This window comes from Cydia splendana, chromosome 11 (genome assembly GCF_910591565.1).
Source record: "Cydia splendana chromosome 11, ilCydSple1.2, whole genome shotgun sequence".
NCBI classification, from domain to species: domain Eukaryota; kingdom Metazoa; phylum Arthropoda; class Insecta; order Lepidoptera; family Tortricidae; genus Cydia; species Cydia splendana.
Genome location: NC_085970.1, coordinates 3,941,870 through 3,954,725, shown reverse-complemented (window position 1 = coordinate 3,954,725; position 12,856 = coordinate 3,941,870). Strand labels below are relative to the sequence as shown.

Here is a 12,856-nt window from a genome sequence, read left to right as displayed (position 1 = left end):
ATGAAAACACAGCTTCTCACTGTTATAATGGTGAAAGAAAAGACCGACTGCACTTAATTATCTTTATTTTAATTAAATATTCATGGAGCACATCAGTATTCTAGACGCCATCTTCAATGTAAGAGAGAGTTGCCACAGATAACACCATATAGGATCCAACTAGGTTATTATCAAGTTACTTACCTACATAACATCCCTTTCCTTAAGTTTATATTGATATATTAAAATCACATATGACCTATTATTACCTAACCGTTTTACAATTACAGCCTTTTCCCAAGTACTGTGTGGATTTTTCTTATAATAAACCCGGTCACCTGGATACAATATGGACATTGCTTTAGCATTACTATAATAATATCTAGACATCTCTTCATTATTTTTAACAGCTGATTGTCTGTATTCATTAAATGTCACAGCTTTAGGTCTGAGTTTGTTAAAGTTTACTGGTATTTTACTTCTTAATTTTCTAGACATGAATAACTCAGCCGGTGATAACATGTGATTTTTAGCTGTATTTCTATACTGTAATAAAGCTAAGTAAGGATCCCACTTCTGACGCCATGTTATAATGGTGAAAGAAAAGACCGACTGCACTTAACACCCACATGGTGTCTTGTGTGTAACTATGCGGCCTGGCATACATACAGTACAGTCAAGTTAGAAATACATGCACGGACAAAGTGCCCAAAGATATGTCAACACGCCTTAATAAAGTAGTTGCGTAAAGTTGCTTAGATATTTTTGAACCTTTGGGATCGTACTTATACTTATGAACCCGATAATACAAGTATATTTCAGTGACTTGGCTACAGGGAACCCTCAGTGCGCGAGTCGGACTCGTCCTTAGCAGGTTTTTTAATTTTTTATAAGATAACACACAGGTCTAGCTCTTTATAGAATGCCTCTATGCAAATCATTTCAACACGATAAAATAACAATCGAGTAGGTTTACTTTACTTACATGGATTATTTGATGTAGTTTCTCGAGCCCTGTCTTGAATAATATTCTCTCTTTGAAATTTGGGATCAGCTCTTTCAGCTCGGGGTCCTGAATTTTTTCCATAAGTTTGAAAGTTATGTCATTATCTGAAAGAAAAAACAAGCAAAGCCATTTTAGTTACTTAGATAAATATGGTAGGACTTCCTTAAGTTGAGTTTCGTAGAATTAAATTTCTCGTTTTGTAAACGCCAAAAGACACACATAATTATTTTTACTACAAATATGATTCGTCGTATACTCGCATCTCGGGCATGACAAGTTTAATCCAGAATTTGTACATTCTCAAACTAAGTAGGTAAAATTAAAACTCAAAAAAGGACCCAAGCATTATAAAATAGAGAATTCATATAGGTACCTACCTAGGGTTGCCAGATGGTCGGGATTTGGCGGGATTCTCCCGATTTTTAGCATGCCTTCCCGATTCCCGACAAAGTGAAAATTGTCCCGAAAAACAGCTTCACGTTATAAAACAATAATTTCAAATTCCGAACTGTCATCGCGTCGAGCCGCTCGCCGCCGCGAATTTTTTTTTGTTTTTTCAAGATCTCAAAGAATGTATACTATTTTTATATAAAAACGTCTATGGGCAGAGCAGCTGATGTAGTGCCAATAATGTAAAATATCGTTGTTTTTAATACAATTACAAATTTGAATTCTCTTTTTTTTTCCCGATTTAAGTCCCAAAATCCCGAAAAATTTATATTTTTTCCCGATAATAGCGCCTTTCGATCTGGCAACCCTATACCTACCATACATTGATACGTACCATACGTAAATACGGGATAATGATGCAATATTATAGGCAAGACTTACCTGCAAAATTATTGATGGTGCTTTTCGATAAATACTGGAGTCCTAAACTTAGGCTGTCAACATCTTCTTCAGATGCCATTTTCTACACGCACAGTTAAGTACACGGAGTAAAAGTAAACTAGTATGGGGCGAATCTTCAATACCTGCTCTACTCGTTGTGCAGTCATTTTTCGCAGTCCAGTTATCCGCCACCAAATGTCCAAGTGATTGATCTAGCAAATAGACTTGCCTCATTTGCGGCGGATTTTTTTATCGGCAGGGGTTTTGCCGTGAACTCATCAACCAATCGCGTTGTACCGGTGTCACACCGCTGTACTGGCCCCTGTCATGCCTCGTTATTATTGTTCGTAAAGCCAGTCCCTAGATATCTATGTCAATGCTTCCTCCGTATCTATTGAAACCGATTGCTGGCTGTCTGAACTTTGACTTAAAATTGGGTTTGATCGTGGTGTCGTTATGACGTTCGAGGATGTTCTTCTGTTCACATTATAATCATCTAAAAATCGAAGCTGTTCAGCCCAAATCAATCAAGTCAGCAGTCACTCTGCCGGAACCCGTACTGCCTTTAATTATTTTTTTATTTTTGAAATATCCGTCTTTTACGGTTTTCCTATTATTTTACTGATTGTACCTAAAAAGAATATTACACATTTACCAATTAAACACAAGGTATAGCTTTTTGATCCTGGGCCCCAATCATTTGGTAATTACAGTACAGGCTGGGCGATTTAATACGGCGAAATTAGATTACTACTTATATAATATTTATTTAAGCTAATTCATATATGGATGTTGGCATTAAGTCTAAGTACATTGCCTATGTTGTGTGTAATAAAACTTAAATAAGTAATTAAACAACTGTACCGATATTCGGAACCTAAGAATAATATTGAGAATGGCAACACTGCGTTGTCGGTCGTATTGTCCTTTTCTAGCATATACGTCCTTCTCTCTCCCACACTCCCACCACTCAGGCAGGTTGCTTTGACAGTTAAACAAGGCAAATTTTCAAGTCATTGGCTTGCTGTTTTTCCATCTGGAAGGTCGTGAAGCTAAACTGGTGGTGAGTTTTTGAATTTGTACCCCAGTTTAGCTGACTATATTGAAAAACAGTTTCTAACGGCTTTTGCCGTTCGAAATAAATATTTAAATTTAGTTGTCCGATAAACTATCTAGCAAATAAAAACGATCCGGAATAGTGATGTGCAAGTGTTTTCAAAGGCTGCCTGCGCGCACCGTGGCTATGCCAATGAAAATACTAAAACACATATGTTAGAAAACACATCGAGCTGGTAAAGCGTGCACGTGTCACCATTAGAATTTAATTTTATACCTACATTAAGTCTCTTCCGAGTCTTGTTAGTTTAAATCTTTGTGTGTGTATAATAACGGTTGAAATTATAATACTTACTTCAGTTTTCAAGTGATTTGTGTTTTCGAATACGAAAGGATCGGATAGTTAATACGTGTTAAGTAGAACCTATGTATTAAGTTAGAAGTTTATAGACGTGTAGGTTTTATCTGCCCAAGTATCTATCAGCAATTTGTCTTTTTATCCCGTTCCGGGTTAATATAATATTGCAATTTTTTTTTTGTGAATTAAATTGCTGATAAATAAGTGTACCCGCTTAGGAGTCGACGAAGCTCTGAGGGACACAAGGTAACGAACAAACCTACATCGCAAACATTGCATTTATTTTTGTGGAATGTGAGTACTTCGGCAGTACATAAACTTAAATCTGACTAGACATAGAGAGAGATTAGCATGGCTCTGCGCAAGAATGACATGCGAAATCGTGAAGTATTTCACTCTTGATCTACCAACTTATATCTCTCCAACTAGATATTTAATTTTGAAAAAATTGTTAAAATGTAGGTAGGTTAAAATGTAGGTACCTACTTAAATAAATAACTTAGCAGGTACTTACAGCTTAAAAGGTTAAGGAAAAGAACTCTTGCATGTAGTTGCTATATGTGCTGGTGTTATTTTGGATTTGAATAACTTGATTATTAATTCGTTACGTAAATACATACAAGAGGGTCAATTCTTAAGCCTACCTACCTACCTACATAAATAGTACACTTGGCATTAACGATACGGGAATCTTTAGATTGATTCATTGACGAAGACGCATGGTTTGGTTCATATTGTCAAATTATATTAGTTAACTGAAGAGTTAAACTTTAGTTTTGGCAAATCTGCGCGTCACCGTGAATGACACTTTCTAAAAGTGCCTGTGAAAGCCTGCATAAAGCCTTTCACCTTGTCGAGCAAGGAACCCGCAACTAAGGGAATATTACCCATAAACTCAGGGTATTCGATTTGAATGATATTCTTAAACCTACGTCTGTTATGGTTCCACCTGCGTAAGGTGTGCCTAAGAAAATATTTTATTCGTTCACAAACTAACGTCAAGTTATTTGTGATGAAACCAATATATTATGTACCTATCTAAGGCTGCCATGTCTCCACCAGGGATGTTACGGAGCTCCGGTTCCGTTTCCGTTAAGGCGGAACTTCCGTTTGGTATTACACATCCGTTTCTGTTCCGGTTCCGTTATGTTTGAAACGGAAGTTATAACGGATGTCAATGCTTCGTGCGGCGGCGGCGTACATCAAAAACAAACAGGTTCATACCAGTCATTCGCTCATCGCCCCGCTTGCCACGTGCTACGCTAATTTGTTGTTTGTTTGTATACTTTGTTTTATTCGTGTTATTAAAATTAAAATCGTATGTGTTCTGTTGTGTACTGACTACTGACTGTATGTAGTGTGTGTGGTGAATGTTAGTGTGTAAAAAAACGCACAATGAAGCCGAAATCAAGTTCGATTTGGAACTATTTTGATGAAGTAAGTGGGGACACGGCTAAGTGTAAACTTTGTCTGAAGGTTTATTCTAGAAAGGGGAAAACGACTACATCGTTAAAAAGTCAGGCTCCGATTCTAGTTCCGGTTCCGTTTTCGGTTCCGTTTACGGTTCCGTTTCCGTTTTCGGTTCCGTTTTCGGTTCCGTTAAACTAAATTGAAAACATCTGTTTCCGTTTTCGGTTCCGATAAAACCACACCCGTTACATCCCTGGTCTCCACCTGCGTAAGGTGTGCCAAAGAATCTTTGATTCATTCACAAACTGACGTCAAGTTATTGATGATGATATTATAACCTATGTAATCCTGCGCAAGGCATGTCAGACATATTCACAGAAATATAAATGATATGGTCATAACACATGCGAGCAAGTAAGCCACAATCAGAAAAATATTACAAAAATGAATTTGTAAATAAATCCTTTTAGAGAAAGTAAAAAGGGTTCTAACAAAATAATATTTTGGGACAGTCGAAATAGGCAAGGCTTTGTTATTAGTTTTCATTTTTGTTTACCAATCTATTCTGAAAGGGTCCCAAACACCCTATTGGCTAAACCCAAAATTGGGCTAATTAACTGTGGTAAAAGTGAAAACTGCTTTCCATTTACATTACATTTCTAAAATTATAAGGTATAAAATAACCTAAGATTCCAGGCCTATCTCGACTCATTTTTATTTTAAAGATGAAAAAATCTTTGCACCCTAATATAAAATTGTGGTCTGGCCCCAATTTCACATCGGTGACAGGTGCGACGAATTGTAAAATCACTGTTGCTGACGTCACAGGCATCCATGGGCTACGGTTACCGCTTACCATCGGGCGGGCCGTATTCCTGTTTGCCACCATCATTGTATTATTAAAAAAAACTTTATTATATCGGATAAAAACAGATATTTCTCTTGCGAGGTTTCTGACAATTGTCAAAGATTTAGAAGAATTGTAGGTAATTCTTGACAGGTAATGAGTTATATGTCGGAATTTCGTGACAATTGTAGTGTTTCTTGTGACAATTGTCAGAAACCTCGCAGGAGAAATATCTGTTTTTATCCGATATAATAAAGTTTTTTTTAATAATACAATGATGGTGGCAAACAGGAATACGGCCCGCCCGATGGTAAGCGGTAACCGTAGCCCATGGATCCTGTGACGTCAGCAACAGTGATTTTACAATTCGCCGCACCTGTCACGTTGGTGAAACAGGGGCCTGGAGACGCTTAGCCTCATAACTTGGGCGGCATAGAGAATACTAAGAGATTTAGTCACCTAATTTCGATTATAAGCCCAGGCAGAATATTGATAATTAGAATAAGGAGTGGTCAATCCACCAAGGTCCAGACAATCGGTGGACTCTAATTTAAATCAGACTCTGTAAGCTCACGACAGTGCTTACGGTTCCATTCTGAAATAAGCTAGGTTTACAATATAATTCAAATGATATTACTCATGGTGTGAAACAAACAGCCTGCTCAAGGTGTACAAAGGGTCCGATTAACGGCCCTATGAATATCTAAAAAACCTTTGAAGTCTAGGCCTGCTAAGGCAGACTAGAAATAAATACATATGATCTCAATGTAAGAGCAGCTCACAGTTGCATAAATTATATTTTCCTCGAGAGCACTAGACTTTCAGTTAACATGTTTACGAGTACCTACCTATGTACACGACATGACCAAGGTTACCTACCTATTTAACTATTATATCCCTGACTGCCATGGTATAGGAAAATTATCATGTGCTGGCGGTGCTGCACAAGCATGTTTGAAATAAAATATACAAAACTGGCCTGACGGGCGTTTATCAATTATGTATTTTACACATTGTGTCTGTATTGTGACCCAGGAAGTTTAAAACCACCTGTATCGTAAGTGCTCCTATGCACGGATTAAGTTTATTTTAAACTACCCAAGCCCTAACCTCAAGGGCAAGTGCTTCTATGCACGGACTAGATACTGTTATCACTTAATTCACTTATCATGACTTGTCATAGTTTGATACTACACGTTTAACAAATTTAAGACCGTGGAATGTACCCACTACAAAAGTGACTGAATGGTTTGCACGAACGGTTCTAGCACAACTTCTGGGCGGTCACGTCTAGGGCATGACCCTCTAGTTCTCAATTTATACAAAATTATAACATTGTGATACTGTTCGCTTTGCACAATAAAATAGGGAAACAGGAGCACGCCTTGCGAAAGGCGAAGCTATTTTGAAACGCGAACTTTTCAAAAATAGATTGAAATATATAAATATGTCTTTGATGTGGAACATGTACACCCAAACAAATGCAGTAATTTATTATATGTTAGCAAAACTCTGCCAAAGTGTTAGTCTGTCTGTACAGTGTAACCTGAAGGCATCAATGAACAAAAATCTCTTGAAACATGGTGGATTAATTAATTTACACCCCGTCTGTGTCTTGCTTCTACCAAATCCACAAGTTAAGGACCTCAACCTATCTAGGTACCCTTCTTGCTCGAGACCTGAAAAAATGTTCACAATAATCTCATGCAGTCAAGTCTCGGAAAACTAAGTCCACACACTTAGCGCTACCGTGAATATATATCTAAGAAGTCTGTATACTGCCTTCCAGGAGGCGGGATGTTAATAGACTAGCCTATATCGTAGGCCAGAGATATAGTATACAAAAGCACACTGGCCCAAATCCAGTAATATTATAATTTCAGAATATAAAATAATTGACAATTCTGCGTATATTTGATATCAAAAAGTTACAGTTATCCTTAGTTCATGAGGATAAGTATACATAAATATCAAATAAATTCGACAAAGTGTTGACTCTAGCGTTGGATGAAATAGGTCCCTCTTAAAGGGCCTCTGCGCTGTTGGCTTTGGGCCCCGGCAAAAGGTCGGGGACCCCATGGTTCCGCACAGTTATTGCAAATAATGTAAAATCACTAAATAAACACACAAATCTGCATTTTGGTTAAAACACATGCGATGAGCTAAGGTTTCGAATTAAGTACCTAATTCTTAATAATTTACACACTGGAAAGAGGAAACTGAATATTCAGAACTATGCAATGTCTGTAAATGCTTTACATAAATTAAGCCACTTCAGCGTTCAGAACCAATCAAGCTTATGTCTACTAGTAGGCACCAGATAAGGTAAACTTACTGCATATATAGAAATTAATGAGTACAATTAAGGTCACTTATGATAGCTAAACATGAATATAATCAGAATGAGCCTGCACCTATACAAATATCATTGATAAGGTTCTGTGGCATTTCTATATTAACCATTTGAACGCCAAGAGCACCAAAAAGCGTCATTATCATTACTAGTCGTGCCAACATGAGTGTTATGTTATGGCTTAAGCTCTCAAAGTAACCTTCACAATTTTAAGTAAGGTTTGTTTAGGTACATTAGCTCGCGTTCGCGTTAGTAAAGCGTACAAAGGATTAAATGCATTTTATAGCTATAACCAAGTATATAGCTCACACTGGCTCACAGTCATGAAAGGAATTCAGTAATTCCCTATGACATTTTAGTAAGTAGGTACCCAATACTAACTTTGTGGGTAGTGATAGTGATATAACGAATATGTACAATATTCGTCTACTTAATCCCGAGAGATTTTGGAAATAAGAAAGGTCTTGTCCTTGTTATATTCCTGCAACTGCTTACTTTACTAGATAATTATTATCAAATTTGTTAATAATTGGGAGTTCTAAATAAAAACTACTCGAGTACTTTATAATTCTTATCTCCTCATATTTTAATTACATCACTCCTTATCACAGATGTTGTATGCTCCTTGAAGAGTAGACTGACTTAAAATCTCATCTTCTTTTACCTAGTTTCACATACATATAATTAAGAGCCAACAGGAGTGGTCATTCCTCCATACAAACGTAGTCCTCGTTTTCCTCCGTGGTTTTTGAAGCTAGAGCAATGATTTTTTCAACACAGATTAATATTGTCAATATCTGTGTCGGACCGTTTTGCTTTTTTTGATATTTTTGTTTTTTAAGGCGCTAGAGCCCTTCAAAAACGGCCAAAATGGCCTAATAGACTATGCCGCAATGAGAGGCGTGGTATTCAAAACTGATATCAATTAGCCAAAAAAGCAAAACGGTCCGACACAGATAATTTCATAATCATTTAGATTTCCAAATTTGGTTACGATTGGTTAAGTTTTGGGGGAGGAAAAAGAGGACTACGAAACCTCGATTTTTGTCATTTTTACGCAGGATTTTTCGCCTCAGCTGCAGTTGTCCCTATCGCACTAATTTTAGGGGCGGAGTCAAGTTTCTAAATACGTACACAGCCAGAAAAGTGATGGGCAATAGTCGACATTTAATGTCGATAATCTAGTGATGTAAGAAGTTATCGATAAACCGTCTTGTGTGAAAATATCTAGATCCTAAGATACAAGGGGTTTTGGGTTGAGAGTAGGGAACACATTTTTGTAGTTATGATATACAATCTATTATGAACTTTTTGATTCTAATATTTCAAATTAGAAATCAAAATCAAAAATATTTTATTGCATGGTTAAAATGGGTTAACAAAATTTTTAGGTACCTACAGGCACGCTTCGTAATTGTCGAGCAATTTAGGGTCCTAGCTGAATTGGTTGTTCCATACTTACTTGTGCTCTATGGAATGTCCAATTTAGCTAGAACCCTAAATGGCTCAACAATCACGGAGCGTGACAGTACTAATGATTCATGTTCTGTATATCCTGCCCTACAATGGCGTTAATATTTGGTTGTCATGTCTATACTTCGTTTTTAAGCATTAGCAATCGGTTTTAGGGTTCCGTACCCAAAGGGTAAAACACGGGACCCTATTACTAAGATTCCGCTGTCCGTCCGTCCGTCTGTCACCAGGCTGTATCTCACGAACCGTGATAGCTAGACAGTTGAAATTTTCACAGATGATTTATTTCTGTTGCCGCTATAACAACAAATACTAAAAACAGGATAAAATAAAAATTTTAGTGGGGCCTCCCATACAACAAACGTGATTTTTGACCCAAGTTAAGCAACGTCGGGCGGGGTCAGTACTTGGATGGGTGACCGTTTTTATAAATAATGGTACGGAACCCTTCGTGTGCGAGTCCGACTTGCACTTCGCCGGTTTTTTTTAAATTTGTTTTTATGTTTGTGGTGTAATAAAATAAAGAATATTTTAGAGTCAGACCAAGAAAAGTCTACAGCAATTTTGATAGCACACGCAGTGCAAGTGTTATTTATATGTCATAATTTCATAGAAGCGACGTTTGAAATAATACTTGCACTGCGTGTTCTATCAAAATCGCTATAGATTTTTCTTGGCCTAACTCTACTTTAAATTACAAAGTAAGGCCTAAATTATAAAATAAGGTCCATCAATGTTTTTTTTTTGTGTTTATTAAACTTGATATTTTGTCTATAGTATTAGCGGACATGGCCTCAAAATTTAAACCCGCTTAAGAATCGGGCCTTATTTCGGGCATTATATACAATACTACCCATTTTTGTGTAGTCATTATTTATACTATAGAAGCATTGTTTGAGTAGCCAATTATTTAAACAGTATTTTTTTAAAGGGCAACGGTGGCAATATTTTAAGGTCTGGATAATAAGATACAGATCTTAATAAGGATATCAATGTAAGTGAATGTTACCATGACTACCAAACAAACAAATGTGATAGAATTTGCCAGCTGGCATTGTAACATTCAGACAGTTACCTATGTACCTAATCTGAAATATGAATAAATTAGTAATATTTTAAACAGGAAAGTAAACCGAATTTTGGCCTTTTGCTGGACACAATCACAATAGTAATTTGTTTTACAAGAGGGCAAAGTTTATCGCCACCGGTTGATGCATTTGCAGCACCAATGGTAGAAAATGCAAGCTCATCATCAACTGCATAATCGACGTTTGATATGACTATTGAATCCGAGCTTTTTGATCATGAATCATGATAAAACAAAATTTTAGAAGGTCGCAGAATAGTGGATTTAAAATATTTATTTTCTGTGATCTCAAATATCAGGCACGATCATACAAATTGTACATTTGCTGATCTTGCCTTTGTCATTGAAAGACGTAAGGGTTTACACAGAGAATATATATTTAAGTGTAATATGTGCAAAAAAAAAGGAAACGATACACTCTGAAGACCCAAAAAGAAAATATTAGTAAATACTGCTCCTCCCCATGGTTACTTGGTTCCTTATTCAACCTACCTGAAATTAAACGAGTAGGTTAGTAAATTATATCATTTTACATTATAAAGTTAAATGTTTAGGTATCTCAATCACTTACTCACTGGTGGACATGGACGCAAAATTTTTGCCCATCTACTTATACTATCTTATAAAAAATGAAATTTTGAAAGTTAGCACGCTTAAAGTTCGTTTTTTTTGCATTAAGGTAACAGATTTTGACATGTCTTATTAAAAATTACCATTGAAAAATAAGTCATAGCAAATATGTTAGAATTATAAATCATATTAATCATATTAATGAGCAAGAGCACCCTAAACCGGCGAGCGTGTATGAGGAATGTTATGAATGTGAAGGAAGCGAAAGTGGTATGTCAGGATCGTAGCAAGTGGAAATCCGTGGTCTCTGCCTACGGGAAATAGGCGTGATTGTATGTATGTATGTATGTATGTATTAATCATATACTTTTTTATATTCTTTTGCTTTCATAAGTAATATAAACTAATTTTTGAAAGCGTTTTTCAATAATTATTAATAAAAAGACACGTCATGATTGTTTACCTTCTTTCTAATGCTAAAAAATAACGAACTATAATAACCGGGCCTTATTTGGTACAGAACCTTGATTTGATAGGTACATCGGATATTCTGGGCCCCTGAGTTTGTTACGTAAAGGACAAAATGGTGACATGGGGCTATTCATAAATTACGTCATTTCAAATTAGGGGGGGGGGGTCTGGACATCGGATGACGGTAGCATTAAGTAGGAGGAAATGGGGTCATTTGATGCATGATTTTTGGATGATTATAGGGGGGGGGGGGGGTCCAAAATCGTCAAAAATCGATGACGTAATTTATGGACAGCCCCCATGTGGTTAGAGCTGATACTGTTAAACTAGTGGTTCTGTGCGCTAAGTATAAAAAATAAGCTTCAGCGAACTCATTAAGCCTAGAAAAAACCCTACTGCCACTTAAGTCAGTCTTGAGTCTTTGAATCAATTTCCGTAGTAGTACTACTACTACTAAGGTACTAGGAGGTAATAAGGCCTATAGTAGGTATAATAAGGCCTACCTGAAAACTAATGTTCTTACAACAGTGTAACCGTGTTAGTTATTTGAGTAACATATATGTAAAGTGATACAATTAAAAGCTAACAGCAAACCAGTACATACATTATATCTTATGTACTTCTTATGAATTACACTCTTATAAAGGTTTCGGCTAATTACGCTTAATTACTTGAATAAAGGTAGATGAATTGCGTGCGGTCCAATAGGTAACCACAACTCACGGAGTCCAAAACAATAAGCTGATCAGCAAAGTCAAGTAAACAAAGCCAAGTCACAGTAGTAGAAAGATTATCGAGTTCCGTAAACGTAAGCCGGGTCAAAAAATTCAATCGCAACACAGTAAGTAATAAGTGACACGAAAAATAACATTGCAAATTGTCGGCAATGAGGCGCGCGCGGGTGCAAGCGTACGCATCTGTGTGCGTGCATTACACACACAAATACAGTCTCTCACGCCCCGTCAGAGCGACGGGTATATTCAGCTTGAAATCTCAAAATTGACTTTTAGCTCAGCTCCCGTTTCGTCTTAAGTATAGCACCCTTGTGGTGACTCACTTACCCTCTTTGAAAATTTATAAGTACCTACATTAAGTACATATATAAAATGTAAAGTTAGTATCATAATATAATTTTATATCAAAATGTATGCTTTACTAAATATCTCTCTCCTCACAAGTGTTAAAATAAAGGGTGTACTACATAATTAATTAAACACTCTTAATATAATAATATTACATATGCATAATAAGTACATGTATAATCACATTGGCTTGGCGTCTTCCCACCACCAGGCGATAACAAACACGTCTCAATATTATTCTTAGGTTCCGAATATCGGTACAATTGTTTAATGACAGCGATTTACAAAAAAATAAACGCTAATGAAATAACTTACCATATTCGGAACCTAAAG

General features: G+C 36.5%; 1 non-coding gene across 1 annotated transcript; it reads left to right on the top strand.

Moving 5' to 3' along the window:
- The first annotated feature begins 3,528 nt into the window (after positions 1 to 3,528).
- Positions 3,529 to 3,632, top strand: LOC134795235 (U6 spliceosomal RNA). Its single transcript, XR_010144793.1, has one exon. It is a non-coding gene; the product is annotated as a U6 spliceosomal RNA (small nuclear RNA).
- Positions 3,633 to 12,856: the final 9,224 nt, after the last annotated feature.